The 25334-nt window shown below is 45.6% G+C and overlaps 1 protein-coding gene across 1 annotated transcript in view; it reads right to left on the bottom strand.

Annotated features, from left to right (window-relative positions):
- ADGRF5 (adhesion G protein-coupled receptor F5) overlaps positions 1–24765 on the bottom strand; it is a 97237-nt gene extending 72472 nt beyond the window's left edge. The window contains exon 1 of the mRNA XM_080806028.1: positions 24573–24765. The gene's annotated coding sequence lies outside the window, so the exon portion shown is untranslated. The remainder of the gene's footprint in view (positions 1–24572) is intronic.
- Between the last annotated feature and the right edge of the window lie 569 nt (positions 24766–25334).

Below are 25334 nucleotides of genomic sequence, written 5' to 3' on the forward strand. Positions count from 1 at the left end.
ATATTAAATATAAATAATGGAAAAGCACCCAAGTCTTGAAAACCTTGAGGAGCCTGGGGTTGAGAGTATGGACCCCGGATCTGCCCACCATTAGCTCCGGGGAACTTCAACTGGTTACTTAATCTTTCTGTGCCTCAGTTTCCTCATTAGAAGTAGAATTAGAGTAAGAATAGTACCTACCCTCAGGATCCCTGTGAAGATTAAAATGCTTGTAACAGTGCCTGGCGCCTAGGGAGCAGGTGTAAGTGTTGGTTATTGTTACCTCCGTGGAAAGGAAATTTTTGCGGTAATAATATGGCTGCCTGTATGGATTTGACTGTGTCTTCGCCTTTGCTTTCTGCCAGGTTTGCCTCTAGTTCAGCAGAGATTGGCCCTTTGAAGATGCCTGTGAAATATGTCTTGTCTTTGGCATGAGATTGGTTCCTTTGGGGGTAACTTGCGTGGATTAGGATAAATGTAGGTAAATCACACCGGCTGTGTGGGGGAGGAATGAAGAAAAACCAGGAGGTCACCGGACATTAATGTGGTAGTGAAGGACACTGAAAGGATTTTGGCGGAAGACCTCTTTGGAAAAGTAATTGTAGGATAGAACTAAATGCCCCATGGCCAGTTAGAAGGCACCGGAGGAGAAAGAGAAATGCTCAGACCTTCGTACTTAAAAAAGAGTAACAACGTCAGGGAGCTTGAGATCCAAGTCTTTTTGTTCCTCTTTTTGTAAATACCAAGGTCTTGCCTGAAGAAACACCCCAGGTCAGAGTGAGCTCCAGGACTCACTGCTCTGAGATTTCCTGCTTGGGTTGGGCTGCGGGTGGGCTGTGGGCGCAGCTGGCTCTCGGACAGGGAACGGGGCGTTGTCAAGGCGGCTGTCCCTTCGCTTCCCTGAAGAGCAATTCCTCTCTCACCCACAGTCCCGCTTGTTGCTAGGAACACTCTGTGCTGGTCCCACTCACTTTACAATGAAGACAAAGACAAATAAAAAATGGAACCACCATATGGTCTCAGCTGCAACCCAGAATTAGCTGCTGATGGGGAGACTTTGCCCTGTCATGGCTAAGGCGTTCAGTGGCTGTGTCAGAGGCCCTTCTCCTGAATTCTAAGATGTTGGAGTCAGCGGCACATCAGACCCAAGCTTCTTCGACCAGACTGTGGTGGTGCCTTCAGAGGAACTAATGCACCGGTCATGTTATATGTGTTTGTAGGCGCGACCTATCTCTTAGGACTTGAGGATATCCCCTCATTCCATACAGAGCTGTTTTCTCAGGCAGAAATGTGGGCACCAAATCAACATGTATTTCCAGCATGCTCCAGGCTGCTTCACTGCCCAGCCCTTCCCTCTTGCTCACCTTGGTAACTTTTAGTCTCCTTTTAAGTTATAGGTGTTATTTCTTCCAAGGACCCTCCTATCCCTTCCAGTCTGGGGCAAGCGTTCCTTCTCCCTGGACCCATAATTCCAGGTCCATGTCTTTTTTGCAGTTACCACACTGCATCCAAATGATTATTTTAATGCATTGACTGTAAGCACCTTGAGGGCAGGGACTAGTCTTATTTATTGTATGCTCAGCAACTAGTATCCTGCTGACATATAGTAGGTGATCAATAAAAGCAAAAAGAAAATGAAAGTGCTCCATCTCATCTATTGCTGGTTCCCTCTCTTAATATTGGTGTGTCCGATGGCTCAGTCTTTGCAACTCTTCTTTGTTGATACTAATTTCCCAGGTGAGCTCCAGCATGGTTTCAATCTTTGTGCTGATAACTTCCAAATGTACGTCTCTATCATGGACCTCTCTCCTGAATTCCTGACCCATATCCAACTGCCTACTTGATATCTACCTGCTTAGATATTCAGTAAGATCTCAAATTGAATGTGACCAAAACTAAGGTCCTGATCTGCCCTCCCAAACTCACTCTTCTAACCGTCTCTCCCATCTTAGTCAAAGGCATGGCCATCCTTTCAGGTTGCCCAGACCACAGCTCTGAGGGTTATCCTTGAGCTCTCCCTGTCATCAAATCCCATCATCTCTACCTTCTAAATATGTGCATGACTAGGCATTTCTTTCCCCTTCCATTACCATCATTCTCATCAAGCCATCATTATCCCTTGGCTGCATTATTATTATGGCCTCTAATTGGTCTCTGTGCAAGACCAGAGTTAGAATGGTCTTCATAAAAGGTACACTGTGTGAGGTTCACCTATACTCACCTCACACAGTCCAAGTCCAAGGCCCTTCAGTGGCCTGCAACATCTGCCCCCAACCCCGTGCCTCTGCTCCTCCCACCGTTTCTTCCCTTGATTCCTCTCCTACTTCTGTCCCCTCACTCACAACTCTCCAGCCATGCTGGCCTCCTTGTGAGCACAGCTCCAACTCAGAGTCTTTGCACTTGCTGTGCCCTCTACTTGGAACGCTCTTTGCCCAGATATCCTTGCAACTCCCACCCTCACCTCGTTCTCACCTTTGTCCAAACAACGCTTTCTTACTGAGGCCTTTGCTAACCGCCCTATTTCACATTTCCCAATCCTTCTTCCCTATTTCTTCCCATATCGCATATGACCTCTTGTACCCTATAATGTACTTATTTGTTTTGTTTATTGTCTGTTTCCACCTTCCATCTATTTCACTAGCATGGAAGCTCCTGGAGGGCAGAGACGCCTAGTTTGTTCACTAAACAACAGTATTTGAAAGCGTAACATACAAAGTTGTGTATGTTACAGCGTTAGCACATACACAGCAGAATTATATACAAGAGTGTGCAACGGTTCAACTTGCAAAACCCTCCCACCTCCACCTCTTGGCAGGATAAGCCCTGTTTTTTTTTTTTTTAATCTACAACCAGATGTTGGTAACCCCTTTGACCCCCTGCGGCCCAGGGTCAGCTCTCTTTTGGTGTTTCTATATCAAGGCCAGGAAAATTCTCCTCTGGCACTGACCTGTCCCTTATGCAAGGAAGGAACCAACAAATAATCGGGCAGTTTTATAGTATACAAATGGTCTTATTCTTATCTTTTGTGTGTATATCTTGGCAGAGTCTCTGATAATTGGAGTTGGTCATATTTGCACTCAGCTAGAGCCTCTCAGGTTTAATCTGCACTTTACTGTTCCTGAGCCCATTCCACCAACAGACAGACAAACAGAGTTATTACAGCTTCTCTGTGCATATATCTTCCAGAGAGTTATATGACTTTGCTATGGAAGATTCCAAAGCTTCCATCTTTTGAACCAATTAGATACAGTTGACAGCCTCATTGTACCTGCCTTCTTAGGCTCCCAGAGATGGCTCTGGCTTCTCTCAGAAATCCAAAGCACACCCCATATGGAACCCTGTTTTGGACTCCACATCCAGCATTACCTCTCCTACATTTTCCCAGAAGAAGGAAGGACAGCACATGGGGAAGTGGAGGCAGATTCAGGACCTGGCTCCATAGAGGTGTCATCAACAGCTCTCTTTTGACCTTTATTGACCTTTCCTTGGGGAGGGTTGACATCAATGGCCTGGGAGTCATCCTCAGCCTTCAGGTTTGCCTTCAGTTCACACAGGTGACACGCTATTCATATGACAGGAAGTGCCTGCTGATGCCCCCAGTATGACCTACGACACCCACACATCCAGCTATGATGGACAGGAGGTCAGTCATTGATTGACTAAATTCATCATGGATTCCTCCTCCTTCAGTCCTCCCCCCACTGCCCACCACTTCTGTCGGCATCATGGTGAAGAGCAGGCTATTTGAGGACATGTGTATTCCTTCCTATCTTGGTCTTGGCAGAAATCTATTTAGAAGGAAGCTGTATTTCCTCTATAGTGCTCATCTTCTTCTGTCCATGCACACTGGGCGCTCGCTCCCATTGTAACCTCTGCTTCTTTCTTGTGTCTCTGATCTGCATCAGCAGATTTCAGGTACCTCAGGTAGCAGAGAATGTCCTCTGCAAACATGTGACAGCCCCGAGTTTGGACTTGCAAAACCCTGTCCCTGTAAGGGCAAATCCCATCCAGATGCCATCACTCTCTACTGTTTTCAGGGCCACAGCACTTCCTCTGAATTTGACTGGTGAATAGCCATGATGCCAAAACCACTAGAGAAATATGAGTGGAGGAGTCATACGTGCCAGGAGAAAAGTAAGAATCAAAGAATGTTATACTGCGGGGGCCCACTGATCATTCATCCCAACTATCTAGTGGCAGAGGAACATTGGGAGGTGACCAAGGTCACAACACCCATCAGTGTCAGAGCCAGAACTGGAATTTAGACCTTCTATCTTCCCATGCAGGACTTCCACCAACCTGTCCTGGGGCGTATCCTCACCCCACCCCCACTGGATACTGTGCAGATCCTTCTCCTCCTACTTCTAAATTGGGACAATTGTGTTGTACAGGTAGGGTGTTAGTGGTGATTTCTGAGTAGAGAAAGAGATGATATTATACCTGAGTTAAACTTGTAGACTTTTCTTTATCATGCTCAGTTCACAACTTAATTAGTTTGAAATGATGCCCTAAATCATAAAGTAGACCAATTTTTCCAATACCTATACTCTTTCATGGGAGAAAATTAAGCAATTCTTTCTAACATGTTGGAATGTAGATGAACCGAAAGTACAGTCAATGGCACCATGATGGTCTAGATACACACCATCAGGGGAATCCAGTACTTCCAAAAGCAAAGTCCCAGCATGGTTTTGCTAATACTGTGCACAATAATGTCCCCCCGCATGATGTCCTGTCTGTTAATAGAGTTACAGGAGTCCCCCTACTTGGACGGGAAGGAACTCCACCATCTTGGCCTAAGAGTGGAAGTAATTTCTGAAATAGAGCTGGAAATCCCTGGCACATAACCGGTGCTCAGTAAAATTGCCAAGAGCTGCAATATGGAGGTACCACTAATAGGACAATACCAGCTCTGGTCAGCCATAGGCCACTTTGTGGTAACATTCGCCGCCCACACAAGTGTACATCTCACCTGGTCCAGAGTCACCACGCCTGGCTCTACATCACATCTAACAATTATGTCCCTGGACTAACACTTCTCCGAAATCTTCAAAAGAATAATGCATTCTTTTTAAATGCCTTTTCAAGAATACATAATATGCCAGGCACAATGACAGTGTTCGCTAGAGAAAGAAATCAGAAAGACTGGCTGACGCCTATGTCTATGAAGAACAACAAAGCCTCTGACATTCAGCCCTGCTGAGGAGAAGCACAAAATTGGGGGCAGCAGTGGTGAGAATGGGAAATAAAGCACAAATGAAAATTAATCAAAACTTCTTAAGTTCAACTCCCTGGGGAAAGGAAGAATGTGCCTTTGAAAAGCACAGAGATGTGGAATGCTGAGAAAACATCAGAACTCATGACTGAGCTTTGGGGAACCCAAATACTCCACACTTAGCAATGTCTTGTTAGACCAAGGACACCACATTTTAAATGACCTGTAGTGAATTACCTTTTTTTTTTTTTTTAGCTTTTATTTATTTATTTGAAAGAGAGAGAGAGCATAATCAAGGGGAGGAGCTGAGGGAGAGGGAGACAAACAGACACAGTGCTGAGCAGGGAGCCCAACATGGGGCTCGATCCTAGGACCTTGAGCTCATGACCTGAGCTGAAATCAAGAGTCAGATGCCTAACCAACTATGCCACCCACACGCCCCTGTAGTAAATTACTTTTAAAGAAAATGTTAAGGGCCCATAATTCCCAGATAGTGCATATTACTCAGGAAAATGGCTCCTGTTCAAAGAACTTGTTTGTTTTAATGTTGGGGAAAAGCCTTAGTTGTTCACTTTGAGTGGCTTATGTGTAGATTTATCAACTTCCTGTATCCTCAAATCTAAGCCGTGGATACGGCACTGCTTTGGCACCCTGTTTACTCACCGATCTGTTCCCATTCCCCACACCGTTATGGCAAACTCAGAGTCTGTCCAAGCTTCTAGTCGGCCTGGTAGATGAGTTGGGTGAACCCAAAGGCAGGGTGCCCTGGAGTCTAGCCTGTACTTTTTGAGTTTTTCAGGAAGAGATGGGTAAGAGATTAGGGGAAAGGTGCTCATGGGTTGCTGCTGCCTTTTGAAATGGCCTACTGTCGGGCACACAGTCACCCTGTTCCATGGAAGTTGCCCATCCCCCCCACAACTCCAGTGGCCCATCCCAGACAACTAGGGGTCCAAGTTTCCAAGTTCAAAACCTCTCCTAGCTACTTTGCCTTCTACAAATTAAAGTCTGCCTCTAGGGACCACTCAATTATTTTTAGACCTGATACATAGCACACAGAACACAGCTACATATCAACAATTACATGATTATTCCAGGCCCACACCCCTTAAATTTGCCTTATTTGACCTGGAACATTAACAGAGGGAGAAACCACGTATTATTTTTAGTCTTTTCCTGAATTGCTCTAATGCTATTCAACTTTCCATTTTCATCCAGGCCATCAAGATCTGGCCTTTGTGCTTTACGGGACAGTATGTGTACACACTTCAGGTGTTCTTCTGTCTGGGGCTGTTTATTTGAACCTGCTGAGCTCTTGCTAAATATGGGCACTCTTATGAATGACCTCTGGCCCACAGATCACTTGCTAGTCAGTTAGAAATGCTTCCATATTGTCCCTTCACAAGTTCTAGAGTCACCTTCTACATCAGGTGCCTGCCCAGGGATTATTTATGTGCACTAACAGGAATAATATTTGAGTAGAGATCTATGTTGAAAATGAAAATTTCCAGGAACCAAGAAAAGAGAGAATTGGATCCCTAAACCTGCTAAATAACACACACACACACACTCTCTCTCTGTCTCTCCCCTACTTCTCTGCTTTGCAAAAGCAGAATGAAGAAGGTGTCAGTCAGTGCCCGGAATTCTGGACCATGGAGGCATCTAGCATAGTTGACATCTCCACCAGATCTCTTACTAACCCCTCCCTCTTGTGTATGAGAACGTTATTTTCAGTAATAATCCTTACTTTCTTGATGAAATTATTCAGATTTAGAATGGCTAAAAAAGAAATCATTTCACTCTAAAACATTAAAATTCAATAAAACATGTAAGGGGGAGGTAAGTTTTGTACCTGCCAAATGAAAAGAGTGTAATTTGTGGGTTGTATTCTACTTCATGGTTTTAATCTTATTTATTTATTTATTTTTTAAAAAAATTTTAAGATATATTTACTAGAGAGAGAGAGAGCACGTGAGCGCGAGCACCTAGGTAGGGAGAGGGAGCTAATCCCATGTAGACTGCTCGCTGAGCACAGAGCTCAACATGGGACTCAGTCCCAGGACCCTGAGATCATGACCTGAGTTGAAATGAAGAGTTGGAGCTTAAAGAATAACAGAGTTGAATCAGCTTCTGTTCCGCTTCTTGGTCTATACAACCACCGTACTAACCTTGTTTATTTATTTCTTATTTTTTAAAAAAACTTACTCTAATTTATCTTTTTTTAAGGATTTTATTTATTTGACAGACAGAGATCACAAGTAGACAGAGAGGCAGGCAGAAGGAAAGGAGGAAGCAGGTTCCCCGCTGAACAGAGAGCCCTACGCGAGGCTAGATCCCAGGACCCTGGGATCATGACCCAAGCCGAAGTCAGAGGCTTTAACCCACTAAGCCACCCAAGTGCCCTTAGCAGATTAACTTCTATGTAGGATACAATCTTTATTTAAAAATAAGGAATGAAAGTCTGATCATCAGGAGCATATATTACTGAAATTCACCAGTGATGGCAGCCCTTGTCTAGAAGTTAGACCAAGAAAAGATTTTCGAGGAAGAGTATTTTGTCACTGACAGCATTTGGAATTGCTACCGTGCAATGATAATATTTTAAAAGGCTTTTAGTTGGTTTTATTATCGATTTTAAATTCTCTACAGATTGCACACCACCTTATTGCCTGCAGCTAGGGGATCCTCTCCCCACATGCCACCCTCGGGGGCCCCCAGTTCCAGGGGGTCTCTTGCAAGCTCCTCACACAAGCCTGGGAGAACTTGGGGTCTGAGGGTCGCTCCTCCTCTCTTCATTCACGAGCCTCATCTGTTTAACCTGGGAGCAGTCCTTTTAGGGATACAGACCCAAAGGGGGTGGAGGAAGCCACTAGCAAAGAAAAGTGGGGGAGAGCTGGAGAAGGAAGCCCATGTGAATCCCAGGACTCACTAAGGCATTTCCCATCTCCTCCAGGGGAAGCTGACCTCGCCTTTCCCCTTCCCCGAGGTCCTCACCTGCTGCTCACTTCAGCTCCATCTGGAGGCTGCTCCCCGGCCAGAGGAAGGAAGAGCCACACACTCCTCTTTCTCAGCACAGTTCTGAGCACCACCCCCCTCCCCAGACCACCTGAAAAAAAAGGGCGGTGTGCTACTCTGACCAGGGGTCAGAAGGGAAACCAGCTTCAACCTCACTTGACTTGAAGGAAGGAAGCAGGAAGCCCTGCTTGGGGCCAGGGGTGAAGTCGTCCTCCAGAGCCGGCCGTCCTATTACCTCCTGACCCCCTCTCTAATCAAGAACACGCAGGAATGGCTCCAGCACAGAAAGCTGAGCCTCTGCCCTCCTTCTACTTTCCACTTTTGAGATTAAAGACTGCATCTTGCACAAGAAATGATCCTTCTGGTTACTACTGTTTATACCCTGTCAGGCAATGAGGGTCAAGCCTTGAGCGAGCCCTGCAACTCTGTGAGGGAGGAGCAATTGTTGTCCCATGTTACAGACTAGAAACTCCATCTCATGTGGTTCATATACACAATGGAATATTACTCAGCCACGAAAAAGGATGAACACTTGCCATTTACATCGACATGGATGGAACTGGAAGCGATTATGCTGAGCCAAATAAGCCAAGCAGAAAAAGACAATTAGCACATGCTTTCACTCATATGTGGGATATTAAGAAACAGTGCAGAGGATCATAGGGGAAGGGAGGAAAAACTGAATGGGAAGAAATCAGAGAGAGAGAGAGAAACCATAAGAGACTCTTAACCATAGGAATCAAACAAAAGGGGGTTGGAGGGATGGTGTAACTGAGTGATGGTATTAAGTGATGTAATGAGCACTGGGTATTTACGCAACTGGTAAATTCTTGAACACTACATCTGACACTAATGATGTACTGTAAGTTGGCTAATTGAATTTATATTTTAAAAAAGAGGGGGGAGAACAAAACTCTGTCTTGGAGTTGATTTGGGGAGGACGGAACACAGAACTGCCTCATGTCTGAGGCCCCGTGTGGCCTCACGGGGTGAGGCCTGCCTGGGTTGGGGTTGGCTGGGGCTGAACCCCACCCAGGACTCCAGCGTCTGTGGATCCCAGAGCATCACCTTCAGATCATGGTTGTTGTGCTGCTGGATGGACAGCACTGGGGGCCATCTCTCCTTTGTCAAACCTGGCTGCACGGCAAGCAAGATTTTAGAAATGTATAAAGTGAACTTCCAAATAACTTCTTAGTATAATATGCGTGCAATCAGATGCCAAGTATCCTCTCGTTCTTTTCTTCCAGGTTTGCCTGTCCTTCAAAATATCCCTTCCCATGAAAGCACTATGAGCAAGGATGGATTTAAATATGGTGATAGCGATGGTGCGTGGATTCGCCTCACACACTCCATGTTACTCAGATCCTCTATGCGCATGCTGCTTCTTCTGAACCCATGCATCATTCATTCATTCAGCAAATACTGATGAAAACCAATGCTCTAGAGTCACCCGCTAGAGATAAGCAGTAACTAAAACAGGGATCCTGTAGGAGCTTATGATCTAGTTGGCCAAGAGTGTTGTCAAGCTTCCAGGTCCCCCCTCCTCCCTTCTCTCCCCTGCTCTGTGCCCAGGAGGCCAACCTCACATCCTACAGTGCCTTGTCATCTTGGAGGGCAATGGGAAGAATGGGAAGGGGAGAGATCCCAGCAGGAGACTGCAGGATGGAAAGAAAGGGGAGCCAGGTACTTGCTCCCTACTTTCCTTGCCAGGCTGCGGTCCTCCACCCTCTGCCTAATTCTGGGGAACTCCTTCTACCTCAACCACAGGTTTTGCCAGGCTTCTCCAACACCCCAGCATCAACCTCCTTGCCTCTCTGTGCCCTGTGGGGGGCAACCACGGGCTTCATGATGCCTGCTCATGCTCTGTTGACTTAACTGACTACGGTTTTCCAGTTGGCCTTTGACACCGCCATTTCTTTTCTGCCAGTAATATAGATAATAAACATAAGTTATATATCAGATGTGCAAAAATGCTGTGTAGCAACATAAAGCAGAGTAAGGGCAATAAGGTATGCATGTATGTGTATGTGTGTGTGTGAACTTTTTCTACCTGTAAGGGTGGAAGTCTTGTTTTCATGCATGTTGACTGGCCAAGGTCCATCTGTCTGGGTTGAGTGCAGGCAGGGGTTGGGACCGAGGTAGCACAAAGGAAATGGGAAGGCACTGGCTCCCCCAACGGCTTGGGGGGGCTCAGAGCAACTGAGCAGACAACCACACCGATAAATCTGGGGGACTTCAACTAAAATCCCTATGTAGAAATTAAATAAATGAGGAGAAAGAGCACATCAGTACAAATTTATTGCTTCTTGGGCTCAGTGAAAGTCATTTCTGCTTATTTCCTTTTTACACAATTACTGTTAATTTCAATTATTTTTAGTAACTTCCCTTCGAATTCATCGTTTCAAAACTCAAAGGTGACTTTCATTAAATGTTGAATTTTGTTGGGAGGATATGGAAGGCAGAGTTAATTTATTTCATCGATAAACTAAGGAGCAAAATTGGGTAGGATCGAAAAAAATCCTAAAATGTACATTTAGCCCATTTCTTCTATCTGCAACAGAGACTGTTAATGGAATTGAATCTGCTTTGGATGGATGAGGATGTCCAGATGCTCCCAGATATCCAGAATGGTGTTTGCATTTTAATACTATAGATAGAGGAATTTAAGCTACTGGATGGGTCATCAAACCCTCACAGAGACTTGGTTTTTTGTGACTTGTATTTTTCTGCTCCTGGACTCTCACTTGGATCCATCACTCGTGTTAATCATTGTTAATCTGGCCACTTACGATTTTTCACATCTACCTTTTTCTTCTAAATCTTTGGTGTGGAAAATTTAGTTTGTGACTATGACATTTAAAAAGATAGGTTTTTCGGGACGCCTGGGTGGCTCAGTTGGTTAAGCGGCTGCCTTCGGCTCAGGTCATGATCCCGGCGTCCTGGGATCGAGTCCCACATCGGGCTCCTCGCTTGGTGGGGAGCCTGCTTCTCCCTCTGCCTCTGCCTACCACTCTGTCTGCCTGTGCTCGCTCGCTCTCTCTCTCTCTAACAAATAAATAAATTAAAAAAAAAAAAAAGATAGGTTTTTCGGTTTGGTTTGGTTTGGTTTGGTAAGCGAAGAGAAACATGAAACTTCCAAGATCCTTTCTTCTCCATCCATACTTTCACTCGTCCCTTGTCTGGGGTGACTTTGCGTTTCCCGGCCTCTTCCTGCTTTATCTATCAAGGAGGAAATAACAACCATCGGGATATATGTTGCCCTTAGCCAGCTGGCCACACTCGAAGACACCAATCGCCTATTTCCACACCCACAGCCCACTCTGTAAAGACTCAGAATCACACTGTTTTAAAAGGTAGAGAAACACGCTCAAAAGCTGAGGCTTTAAAGGCCTCCAAACGGGCAAACCCTTCACCTGAAGTGTTTGCTCTGGGCAACAAGTGACTTCCTGCTTTGCAGACAGAAGTTTCAAAGGTTGATTTTTGAAATTCCACAGAAACCTACAAGTCACCATATTTTGAGCACTTACCGATCAAAATCAACCAGAATTTTCGGAATATTTGGATTAAATTTTCTTCAACTACAGAAATATTCAGAAGTTAAAGAAACATTAGAGAAAAGAAGGTAAGAGATTTAGTCATTCTTCCTTGCAGGAATTTTCAAATGTTAATACAGCTCAAGAATCACACAAAACAGGGATGCCTGGCTGGCTCAGTCGGTTAAGTGTCTTCCTTCAGCTCACATCTCAATCCCAAGGTCCTGGAATCAAGTCCTGCTTTGGGCTCCTTGTTTAGTGGAAAGCCTGCTTCTCCCTCTGCCTACCGTTCCCCTGCTTGTGCTCTCTCTCTCTGACAAATAAATGAATAAAATCTTTAAACAAAACAAAACCTTTCCTTTAAAAAAAAAAATCACACAAAACAGATGAACATAGAGGAAGGGAAGGAAAAATAAAATAAGATGAAAACAGAGAAAGGCAAACCATTAAGAGACTCTTAATTTTAGAGAAGGAACTGAGGGTTGCTGGAGGGGTGGGGATGGGGGGACGGGGGAACTGGGTGATGGATGTTAGGGTGGGTACATGATGTAATGAGCACTGCGTGTTATATGCAACTAATGAATCATTAAACTCTACCCCGAAACTAATGAAACACTATATGTTAACTAAATTGAATTGAATTAAAAAAAAAATCACACAAGTAAGTAATTAAGCCTAAGTTCTTGACTATATGATTGGAGATTCTGCTCTACAGGACCACAGACCAGTAACACGAACACCACCTGGGAATTTGTTAGAAATGCCACTTCTTGAGACCACCCAGACCTCCAGATTCCAAAAATCCTGGGGAGTAGGCCCAGTGATCAGCGTTAAAACAAGATCTCCAAGGTGATTCTGAGGTACACAAAAGTTTAATAAGCACTGAGATAGAACATGATTTTTTTTTTTTTTTTGAGAAAAATACTGTTGCCTGGTCCCCAGGCTGAGGCCTGTTGAATCAAAAGTTCCACGTTTGTTTAGAGAAACATTGACAGATAGGGGAGCTGCTGGCTTAGTTCATGGAAAGTCTTTCCTTTTCTCCAAATGACAAATTGCCTTCAGCTAAAACCCTTAACCGTAGGGCTTCTGCTTCCCTATCCAGCTTCACGTCCCTCTGCCACTTTGTCCTCATCTTCTTCTCTCCCCTTGAAGCCCCTCAGTGTCCTGCAACCACTGTGTTCTCCAGCCTCTGCCCAGAACGGCCTCCTTCCTCCATGTTCACTCATCTAACTCCCATTGTCCTTCAAGGTCCGAGTCAAGGTCATTCCCTGCAAGAGGCTGTCTCTGACTTCCTCTAGTTGTGTGTACAAGTCTGTCCCTCACAGCCCTCTGTCAAAGCCCTTACTGAACTGTGCTGGAATGGTCTATTTGTGATCTCTGTTTTCCTCACTCTCACCCCCAAGGCAGGACCCTATCTGTCTACTGTGGAATGTGGAATGCCTGGCACCTAGCATAGCATTGGGCACAGAGTAGGCCAGTGCTCAGTGTTGATGAGTGCACGATCGGAGGGGCTCTAAGAGCTCAAGAGCATGGGATCTGGCACCAGAGTACCTGGGTTCAAGTTCGAGTTCCACCACTTACTAGCTATGTAAATTCGGGTAAATTATGTAATCTCTCTGTTCCTCAGTTGCCAGGGTCGATGATACTTTTGTTTTTATTATTAATCGCTGCCTCTGGGGGAGAACCAACTCCATCACAGGGTCTGGGCTGAGCACTTTTAAAGAAATGGTTCATGCACGATGTCATTTAATTTTCACAACACTCAATGAACTCCTTAGCTATTCCCATCTGAGAGAGGGAGGCTTAGAACAGTCCATCAATTTGTCAAGCCTCGTTTAAAAACTATACAGATTTAGGGGCGGCTGGGTGGCTCAGTGGGTTAAAGCCTCTGCCTTCAGATTGGGTCATGATCCCAGGGTCCTGGGATCTAGCCCCACCTCGGGCTCTCTGCTCATTGGGGAGCCTGCTTCCCCCTCTCTCTCTGCCTGCCTCTCTGCCTACTTGTGATCTCTTTCTCTGTCAAATAAATGAATAAAATCTTAAAAAAAAAAAAAACCCTATACAGATTTGAGGGCAAACAAATGGAAGAATTTGAGGCAGGATCTGAACCCCAAACCCTGCTCCTGTCCCTGCACTCTATTGTGCCCTAAACAAGCTGCCAAGACGTAAACACACCAAAAGTTAAACACGTGATGGTGTGAGCGATGGTACAAAGCCGTGTAGGATTCTCCTCCAAATTTGTGGCTCAGAGAAGGGTTACAACTTCGACAGGAAGACGGTCCCTGCACAGACGAGCCCAGATGACAAAACTATTAACCCACCAGAGGAATGCAGGGAGGGGCCCCCTATGCCATCAGCGTCAACGCTTTTCTCAACACAAGCTGGCAGATACTTTCTAAATATTGTGACTTATGCACAGCTCAGTGTGCATCAGACCTTGGAAGCATCATCTCACGTGCTGTTTGAAAAGCCCATACTCTCATGGCTCACCTCCCCTTCCAATTTCCCTCAACTCCCTTCTCCTCTCCATGAGAGACTATGGACTCTGAAAAACAACCTGAGGGTTTTGAAGGGGCGGGGGGGGGGAGTGGGAGGTTGGGGGAACCAGGTGGTGGGTACTAGGGAGGGCACGGATTGCATGGAGCACTGGGTGTGGTGAAAGAACAATGAATACTGTTACACTGAAAAGAAATAAAACATTAAAAAAGAAAAAAAAAGAAAAGCCCATACTCTGCAGACTGTCCCCTTCCCAGCCCCCATTCCCACCTGCCTGCATGCACAGGTGGGAATAGGTCTGGGCAGAGCCCAGCAATTTGCACTTTGATCCGTGCTCCATTCCGTTTGTCTGAGGGTGATGGCTAGTTCTCTCGTGCTAATATTTTACACACATTATCACAAAAACCCAATACAGAGATTTTAAAGGGTTGAGATTCTTCAAAATAGAGAACTGTTCACCTATTCTCTCCTCCTGGCCCCAGGGAGGTTGCAGAGCTGGGCGAGCCTCAGGCTCTCTCCTTGAAGCGCTGACGTGCCCTGCAAGCTCCCGGAAGACAGCAGATCAGCTGGATTCTGCACTGACTTGGCTCATTCTCATTCTCCCGGGGCCTCCCCAGTCCTACTGCAGACAATTGTGCAAATCGATCTCTGGCTCCTGCAGGTGCAGTTTACATAACACCCGCTTCCCAGGGAAGTGGCAGCGACCTTGGCAAACTCTTGGTCCTGCTCTGACACGGCCACCCCACTTCAGGTGCATGAAAATACACTGTCATTCATGACACATTCGGAAACTCTCCCCTAGGGGAAATTTAAATTCAACATGAAGTCCGAGTTGTCGTTTAAACAGGGATTGAAACCTCAAATAAGAAGTGTTAAGAATTGTGATTTCAGTTTTGGGAAAAAGTGAGGTATTGTTAGTATCTTAAATGTGTGTAGCTTAGCTTTAAAAATTACATTAAAAACAGGGGTGCCTGGGTGGCTCAGTCGGTTGGATATCTGACTCTTGATTTCAGCTCAGGTCATGATCTCAGGGTCCTGGGATTGAGCCCCTCCTTGGGTTCCATGCTCAAACGGGAGCCTGCCGGAGATTCTCTCTCTTCCTCTCCCTTGCCCCCTCCCGTCCTCTCTCACTCTCAAATAACTAAATAAATCTTCTAAAAAATTATATTAAAATCAAAGCTTCTGGGGGCACCTGGGTGGCTCAGCGGGTTAAGCCTCTGCCTTCGGCTCGGGTTATGATCTTGGGGTCCTGAGATCGAGCCCCGCATTGGGCTCTCTGCTCAGCAGGCAGCCTGCTTCTCCCTCTCTCTCTCTGCCCGCTGCTCTGCCTACTTGTGATCTCTATCAAATAAATAAACAAACAAACAAATAAATAAATAAATCTTTTTAAAATATCAAACCTTCTTAATACAGCCACCGTGAAATAGTACAGGTGTTATTCAAGCTCAGGGATCAGCTTATACCAAAATGTCCGTGAAAGCACACTTCTACTTTCCCGATTTTCTATCAACCATTGATTGAAAACCTGCTGTGCCAGGTACCATGCCAGGGGCCAGGAATAAAAAGATGAATAAGATGGCATCCCTGCCTCCTGGGAGAACATGCAGGAGAACAATCGCTGTGAATACAAATACACAAGGCCTCTAGCAGAGGCTTGGGGAAGTGCCGTGTGAACAGCTGGAAGAGAGGAGAGTTCCGCACATGGAGGGGGGCCCTCAAAAGCAAGTCGCTGGGTAACATTTAAAATGGGCTCTGGAGGGCCCATGTTTAGTTGACAGAGAAAGGAGAAAAGAGGACTTTAGACAGAGGAACAGTGTGTGGCAGGGAGGTGGTGCAGGTGGAGAAGAGAAGGTGGTCCAGATCACAGCCATCGATCGGGAAGGGGAGGGCACAGCAGGAGGGAAGGACCTACAAAGAAAACGGGGAAGGCTCAGCGAGAGAAGTAGGAGGGAGACTGTGGGGTCCCAGCAAGCAGGGACCAGACTGGGGGAGGCCGTAATCAACAACAGGTGTCCTGGGCAAGGAAATGCGACGGGTTCAGGGACATGGAGGTTAGAGAGAATCTGGGCAAGTGCATTCTGCAGCATGGACCGCGGAGCGAGGGGGTGGGGGTGGGGGGTGGGGCAGAACCTTGTGGTTTGCAGGCTGAGTGCTTGGTGATGACATGAAGATGGACACATCCAAAATTCTTCAAAAATGTATTTGGCAAAAGAAAAGGACGATGCAGAAGCAGTGTGGGGCTCTGGAAGATTTGCGGTTCCTATCGTTTTGAAATGAGAAGGACCTGAGTAGAATTCGAGGATAATTGGAAAGAACCGATCAGAGAGGAGAGTAGTGAGGCTACTGGGGGTGGTGGCGGGGAGGGGAGCAGAGCTCTGGATGTGGGAAAGGTCATCTCTTGAGACAGGAAAGGAGGAGGAAGAGACGGGTGTTGAAGCTGATCCTTTCGTGGAGTTGGTGTGAGAAAGCAAGCGAGTTACTTCCTCTGGGAAGGCAAAGCTATCTCTTGGGAGTGATATGTGCGTGCGTGCGTGTGTGTGTGTGTGTGTGTGTGTATGTGCATAAATGCACGTATGTGTGTCTATGTGTACTCATGCACTCAGTCATGCTGGTGTTTGGAGATTTGTGAGCAAAGGAGACACTGAAAATGTCTCTGGGGATATTTAGAATCTCAGCTGGGTGAGGGTTCATGTATCTCTTCTGATAGTCCCAAACTTAGACTCTACAGTTATCTGGCTTCTTTGCCTCTTCACTTATAACACATGAGTGTGGGTCTGTATATATCTGTAAAATTTACATATTTTTGACATTTCTTGCAGGCAGAACGTCTGCTTCCCCTTGGTGCCCAGTAGAATTTAGGTCTTAGCGTAAGGCCAATTAACCACTGGGTTGATTGGAAGATCTTCAACTCGTGGTGTCCCACGTTAGGCAGTAAGTGGATCCCCAAAGAGAACAGCAACTGTCATTCTAGAAGAGTCGTGCTCCAGAGACAGGGAACTAGAACTAGATCAGCCTTTTTCATAGAGAAGCATATATGGTAAAGAAAGTAGAAATTTTCCCTGGTCTAAACCATGATTGGGTGCATGTTATGATACTGAAAGGGAGCCACGGACAGGAGAAAGGGTTAAGTCAGGATCTCTAGTAATGCTTCCACTTGTTCTCTGAGGATTAACAAAGAGAGGAAGCAGGGCCTTTGTCGAAGGAAATTCCCAGGCCCCACTTCGGACATTCGGACATTCGGACATTCGCAACCTGCCCTGTGAACCCCTGAGGGGTGTCTGATAATAAACACTTGCAAACAAAACAACCCATAAAGGCGTTTTTTAACAACATTCTTGCATTTTCTTCAAAGGGCTACAACACCTTTTCCTGCATCTGCAGACCTGAAGGGGTTTGGATATCCACCTACTAACAGAGCCCAAAATCCCAGCTCAGGGCTGCCCTATGTAAGTGCGGTCCCCTTGCCCTTCAGGCCTTTGATGTGCCAGGGCCCCATCCTCACACAGGCTGCCGGAATGCAGGTCGAAGACCCTACACAGAGTGGGTAGGGGCCGCTACATGCTGACCTGAGACCTACCCCTTCATCTTCCACAGTGACCCCCAGATAAAACCCTGAGTGTGGCGACCTTGAATCTAATGCAGTGACCTTCCCCAGCAGTAGGGACAGCTTGACAATGCCTGACAGCTCAACTAGCAAAGTCTGCCAATGAAGTCACAGATTAGGTTTCTTTCTTTATAGTGGCAAATAATAATAATAATAATAATAACAATAACAATAACAATAATAGAAGATCAAACAAACAAAAACAAAAAAGCAACCCTAGAAACAGCAACAACCAAATCCCCCCCCCCCATAGCCTTGATGGTCAAGATTTTGACAGTAATTTCTTGTAAGGTGCACCAAGCATATTAGGCCCCAAATGTAAAACTTTTAGCAGAAGTCTAGTTTGAGTTAGTTGATTTGTAATATTGTACCTTATTTCTCCCCAAAACTAATAGGACATGAGGTTTGTCACACTCATTTTATAGATAGATAAATTAAGGAACAGAAACTGGCTTAAGATAGCCGTAAAGATCAGGGTGATTCAGATCACTGTCTGATACCTGCTCTCCGTGTGTGTGTGTGTGTGTGTGTGTGTGTGTGTGTGGCTGTATGTATGTGGCACGGATGCTTTTGTACTACAATATGCTTGACAACCCCTTTATTAATAGCGGTCAAATGCAGGACCTTTGAATGACATCCCTGTTTCTGGGCTAGACCAGAATCCACTTCACGGCCTGGGTGAGGATTAGATCCTTGGCTGTTGATAGAAAGCTGAGCCTTTATTTTTGAAATGGCCTCACGGGTCTCTGGGATATTTTTAGATGAAATAATCATACATGTCTACTCATTTGCATCTGCCCAGAGCTGGCGGGCGACCTCCATGTTGACCCCGGCACTAAGGACCATGTAGACTGAGGGAATGACAGGTTCCAGATCTCTCGCTGGGCGGGGTTACCATGAGCCTTCCACTCAGGCCTCCTGCCCTTTGTACTGTAACAATGCACGGAAACACAGCCTTGTTAGAGGAAATTCCCAGGGCCATAGTTTGGACATTAGACAGTTGCTTTGCTGTGCTGGCCAGGCTGATGTGCATCTAAAAATAAACACACTGGTCTGCATGGGTGTCTATGGTTTTGCCATGCACAGTTCTTTATATTTCAAAGGGATTTTTTTAAACTTTGTTTTCAAGAGAGCAAGCCTAGGTAAACCTGGAGAATAAAATATATCACGATTTCGATTAGCTTTCACAAAACAGAGCATTTGCTGATACCCATTTCTGTGGCGAGGACAACTGCTCTTTTGCTCTGGGATCCTAAAACAAGATTGAAGAGAGCCTGGCATAGTGACTTGCTCCCCAAGCGACTGCAGAAGATGCAAGGTTTCAAAAACACTTGATCAGTCAGTTCTTTGGAGTCCACGAAGCTAAAGTACTAGCAAAGAAGCCTGGGGTAGCTCAGCAATAGAGGATGCACCTGGTACCCACCTGAGCTAAACTCCAGACTCTAAGTCTCCAGGTCCTTAACTGGCAGAGAGGCTGTGATCAACGTGGCTCATTCAGCAGAAAAGAAAGGTGGATGGGAACGATGACTGAAGACCTCAACTTAGAGCAGGCAGATGGCCCGGCTCTCCTCTCCCCACAAGAGTCATGTATCCTGCTCGTGGTCCCTGCCATTTAGAGGAGAGTAGCACCATTTATTTTGCACTTTTAAAAATTAGGTTTCTGGGGCACCTGTGTAGCTCAGTCAATTAAGCATCCACCTTCGGCTCAGGTCATGATCCCAGGGTCCTGGGATCAAGCCCAGTGTCGGGGTCCTTGTTCAGCGGGAAGCCTGCTTCTCCCCCTCCCACTCCCCCGTCTTGTGTTCCCTCTCTCACTCTCTATCTCTCTCTCTGTCAAATAAATAAATAAAATATTAAGAAAAAGAAGACATAAAAATTAGATTTCTGAACAGCTAAGAATACATCTCCATAGAGTAGCGCTTCTGTTTCTTGGATATGGCAGAGATCAGAGACAAAGCTCTGAGTTTGCTGTTGCTTGCCTGAACCTAGTTTGGTAGAAAATGTACCAAAATATGTCAATTTTCCATCAAATAAAAATGTGTTTGCGGCACAAGGAGGAACCCACAATCTAGTTAAAGAGTAACCCAAGAAGAGTGGTTTGGGGTAAACTTTTCCCACTCCATTGTTCTCATTTCTTTTTTGCTTTTCCTGGAAGTCCATTGTAGCTCTATTGTTGTGGCAAAGACCCTATTTAGAAACGATCATTTCAGATATGTTGGGTGAGCTAGTAAAAATGCAGCTACGATCACTCTACAGCCTGATGAATTTTTTTTTAATTTTTAATTTTTAATTTTTTTGGTAACCCTCCTTTGGTGGTTTGGGTTGGGAACCTGACATCACAAGAGTCCTGGTAGCTTTGAGCGGGAAGGACCTAGAGGTCATCACCTGGACCCCACCCAGTGCGGGCATCCCTTCGGGAACACCCCGGCCATGGGCTAACAGGGTGCTGGCACACTGCCTGGGACAGGGCGTTCACCACGCCGCAAGGCAGCTCACCCGGTTTTAGACAGTCCTGACGGTGGGTAAATACTTCCACACATTGAACTAAAACCTGTTACCCTATAATTTTCACTCATCAATCTTCTGTTGACTTCTTTTCCCACATGGAGCAATCTTTAAATATTTGAAGGCAACCTCTACGTGCTATGAGACCAACTTTTTACTTCGAATACCACCTCGTTCCTTCAAAGAGTCTGCAAATGACAATTTCCTCATTTTTACCATGTTGGCCAGCCTCCTGTTTTAAGATCTGATGCGTGTCTTGAGGCAACACATTAGGTACTGAAACTGATTGATCTCTACGACCTTGTGTGCGAAAGATTATCCGCTTTTCCAAAAATGAAACTAAGACTTGGCAAGATGTGGTCACTTACGAAAGGAAGTGACAGAAGGGGGATTCAAAACCAGGTCTGCCTCTTTCCAGCCCACCCATGCCTCTGATTTAAAAAGAAGCGTTGACCAGGTATGGCCAAGGTTGATCTCCGGTACATTGTGAGATTAGTGGGAGGGCATTAGAAACCTCTTATGCAGGCTGACCATCCTTTTGTTGCTACAACTTGTGCTTACTAATAGAGATTAATGTTAACTTGAACAGCTAGGAAATGACCAGCAGAAAACACTTTGGCTGCTGAAAGGCGAAAAAAGACAAGGCGGGTGTGCAGGAAGGTGGAGGCAAAGAGATGCACGAGTAACAGGAAGCAAGAAGGAATCCAGGAGGTCTAGGGGCATTTCCTTTAGAAGCTCCAGATGATGAGGGAGCAACACAAGTGGACTCGAAGACTGAAAGAGTCATTATCTGGTTTGCCCAAGCAGTTTGCTATAGACTAAGCTGCTGGTTGTGTCTGGATAACAAAGACAGGGTGACCATGTGCCCCATGGGAGCACCAAGCATGGGGACAACGTATACTATGTCCTGCCCAACCTTGGGTTCTAGGTGACATCTGCTTAAGACACAAATCTTTAGGTGGAAAAAGAAAAAATAAATCTTTGTAGCTCTGCCACAGTGAGGGTCAGGGACTGGCTAGATGTCTTGAAGCTTTTAGATTCATCCTGGACTACTTGGTAGAGCTATATTCTTCCCTTCTGGCTGCTTTCCAAAGACAGAGATTGCCTGAGGATGACACTGTCTCCTTCCTTAGCTGCCCTACTTCAGCCAGCTCTGTACCCAACAGCTAATGTCAAGTGGGTTTCTTCAAGCTGCAGGGCACTGCTCCTTAGGAAACACTGCCACACTGTGCTTGCTGGCTGAGCATACAGCAGAGCAATGCCACGACTCCCTTAAGATCTCTTCTTTGCCCGCTTGACTCAGAGTACTACAGAGCGTTGGCTTTCAATAATCATGCAGGAGGAGAGAAGGTGAGCACAGAGACTCCCTGGACATCATCTTCTCCATATGCCATTAAAGGCAAGAGGTTCTCTTCTTATGGTTCTGTATCTTGTTCACCACTAGAGAAAAATCGAAGTTCAGAGAATGGATGTGGCCCCACCCTAATTCACATGGCAAGTGAGTTCCAGGTTCAGGACTGAACCAGGGCCCCAAAACACAACCCAGCTTTCTTTCTGCTAAATCCCGCTGCCTTCCAGTGCCTAATGCCTTTCCCTGGATGTGCCAATATGGATTAGAGATCAGACTTCAGCTTTCCTTAACGTCTTTTAGGGAGAAGTGGGGTAGAGGATGATCAAGAATGTGCTCTCTGTAAGGGGAGCTGCATGGAAGCAGTAGTCACATCTGTGTCGTTTGCCGTCATACCCCAAGCACACAGCACAGTGTCCAGTAGGTGTCAGGTGCTCGGTGTATAGATGCTGAAAAATGAGTAAGTCTCTGACGTAGAGTGGTGGACAACAGGGGGACTGGTAGAGAAATACCTAATGGCAGAGGCTATCCATAGAGACATAGAGAAATAGATTCTGGGGATGCTTGGTGGCTCAGTTGGTTAAGCATCCAACTCTGATTTTGGCTCAGGTCATGATGTCAGGGTCATGAGATCACGGCCCACGTTGGGCTCCATGCTGAGCGTGGAGTCTGCTTAAGATTTTCTCTCTCCCTCTCCCTCTGCCCCCTCCACCTCCACTCACATGTGTTCTCTTTCTCTCTAGAAAAAATAGATTCTGAAAGGTATGGCACACAGTGGGTACTCAAAATACTTGGTGAAAAACATCCAACAAAGTGTCATAAAAGACAGCATGGGAAAATATTATGGGGATTGGCAATCTCCTTGGAAAACTTCAAACTATAGATCTCAATCTGGTAATTAATTTGGGCTCTTCAGTCAGTATGTCCATTCATTTGTTCATTCATTTCTTCATGAATTCAGTAAACACTTGACATTGCTTCAAGAGCTCTAGATTCAAAAATAAAAGCCCATAACTCTCACAGACAAAAATAAGCATAGCAGTCATAATATAGCATGCTATGGGCTATGACAGAAGCATTTCACCAAGTGCTGTAAAGCATGGACTGGAGAGACACTTGGTCTGAGGTAGACTGGGCCAGGGGATGGAGGGGTAACTAGCAGGCTGCAGATAAAGATGAATGGTGACCTCCTGGACAGGGAGAACAGCACACAGAGGTGTAGGTAGGCATTAGAGCTCTCACATCCTGGGGAAAGAGAAGGTGTTCAGTATGGTGGGAACGACAGGTGGTGAGAGGTAAGGCTGGATGAGATGAAAATGAACAAACTTAGAAGGTCTTGTCTGCTTTCCTTAAGCTGGAGTTTCTCAAGCTTTAATGTGCATATCAATCTCCCAGGGACCTGGTTAAAATACAGATTCATTAAGTCTGGGGAGGGAATGGAGAATTTGCATCCCTAACAAGCTCCAAGTGATGAGTGATGCATCTGCTCTCAGAACGGTCTACCCTTTAGGTAGCAAGGATGTAAGCAGTGGGGTGAAGAGGAAATATTTCACTGAGGAGAATGACATTATCAGAATTGCATTTCCCCAGAACCATGTAGTAGGATATGGAGGATGGAATGGAGAGAGACTGTGCTAAGGTAGAATTCATAAGTGGTAAGAAATCATGAGCATCTGAACTGAATAAGCTTGGGAAGAATAGCCAATGTTCAATAAATGACTATAAATTGGCTAATATTCTGTGATGCCACCATAAGATATTTCTTCCAGAAGAAGGCACAGTTGTGAAGACAAAAATGAAACAACGGAAACATGAAAGGCAAAAAAATAATTCAGAGGAATACGTCCTGTTATTTGAATAAAGCTTGACCCCTCTCCAGGTCTCGGTTGATGCATCATCTTGACTCTCAGTAGCGACCAAGGAAAGCCACCAGCCAAGGGGTGAACACCATCCCGGCAACCAGTTATCACAGCAGGATAAATAAAATCAGCCTCCCAGCCAACACTTGATAGACATTGTCACTACTCACTTCTGATTTCAGGAAAAAGCAGAGAGAGCAATGGTTTCATATTTTCAAACATGAAAAATTAACATGGAAGTCCTCCAGATCCTGAACAGAATGCCTGTTTGTTTACTTACAACTTACAGGTACTCTAAATTAGAAACACCTGTTTCAGGTGCCTCGGTGGCTCAGTTGGTTAAGCGTCTGCCTTCGGCTCAGGCCATGATCCCAGGGTCCTGGGATCGAGTCCCACGTCCTGCTCCTTGCTCAGCGGGGAATCTGCTTCTCCCTCTACCCCTCCCCGCTGTTGATGATCGATCTCTCTCTCCCTCTCTCATGCTCTCTCTCTCTCAAATAAATAAATAAAATCTTAAAATAAAAAAACACCTATTTCTATTCCTGTGAGAAATCCTTTGTGAACTCTGGTACATTTTCAACTCCAAAAAAACCTAAAATTAAATAAAAATAAAAAAATAAAAACAAAAAAAGAAGCTTATCTTTGAAAGAAATTTTTAAAAAAATCACGGTAAGGGTCTGTTTTGAAAAGAAAAGGCAAGCGGTAAGCTTTTTCCCCTTATGTAGAAGCCCAAAACATGCAACTTCTGATGAGATTTGCCCTCCGAAGAAAATAAGAATCACCTTCATGTTTTACGTACCATGCTAGTTAGTCTTCTTTATCCAAAGACGTCCAAATTCAAAAAACCCAAATGTCACCTCCCTGCTCACAATTTTTTCTCACAGTCCAGGTATCAGTACATCTCAACAAGACACACATGTTGAAACCCCGCAGCCAACTGGAGAAGCCATATGGACACACACATGTACTTCAGAGCAGCTCGATCCACAGCAAGGCAAAACAAAATAATTCAGGGACCTACCTTTCTCTTCTGTGGTTTGCAGCCTCCTAAAATTTGACCCAGTCCTGGAGATCTTCCCAAGAACCTCTTAGGTGAGGTGAAACTCAAGGGCCTCCCATTCAGTCACACAGCCACAGGAGGGTGGGGACCAGACTTCAGAGCCTCAGGGCTCACACAGACCTCGGGAGCAGAGGTGAACTGCCTTCTGTTCTCTGCGGCAGGAAAAAGCTGGAAGACACAGTGTGGCTGGAGGTGGGGGCGGAGGCTGGGGGAGGGGAAGTAATAAGGGAACTGTAATAAATAAGAGATCCTCTCCACATGATTTCCTGTATTTGGTGCCTGTTGCCTTTTTCCGGGCTCCCTAGAGGAAATAAGAAATTTAAACTTGTCCTTTGGCCACTGGAAAAGACAAGAATAAACACGCTAAGACCCATGAAAATCCAAATGAGCGGAGCAGCAGGCAGGGAGCTGATGGGCCAGCGAGCTTTTACCTTTCCCCAAGTGCTTTCTTTCTGAAATTTCTCCAAGTGTTTAACTCCGCAAAAGTCGAGAATGCCCTTGTCCTCGCCCACTGGGCTGAAGCATTTTCTGGCCACAGTCCAGATGCTGTGTTACAGAGCCACTGAAGGGAGGAAGGTTGGAGCAGGCCCGAAGAGTCCGTTTGCCATCAGAAGGAAAGATCCTGGTGACCTTCTGTGCCTCATCTTGGGACAACTGGTGGAGTTCTCTGGCCATTTGGCCTTAGGGTTTAAAGAATGATCTGAAGGCTACCATCCACAGATT

The sequence above is a fragment of the Martes martes genome, assembly GCF_963455335.1.
Source record: "Martes martes genome assembly, chromosome: 6".
NCBI lineage: Eukaryota > Metazoa > Chordata > Mammalia > Carnivora > Mustelidae > Martes > Martes martes.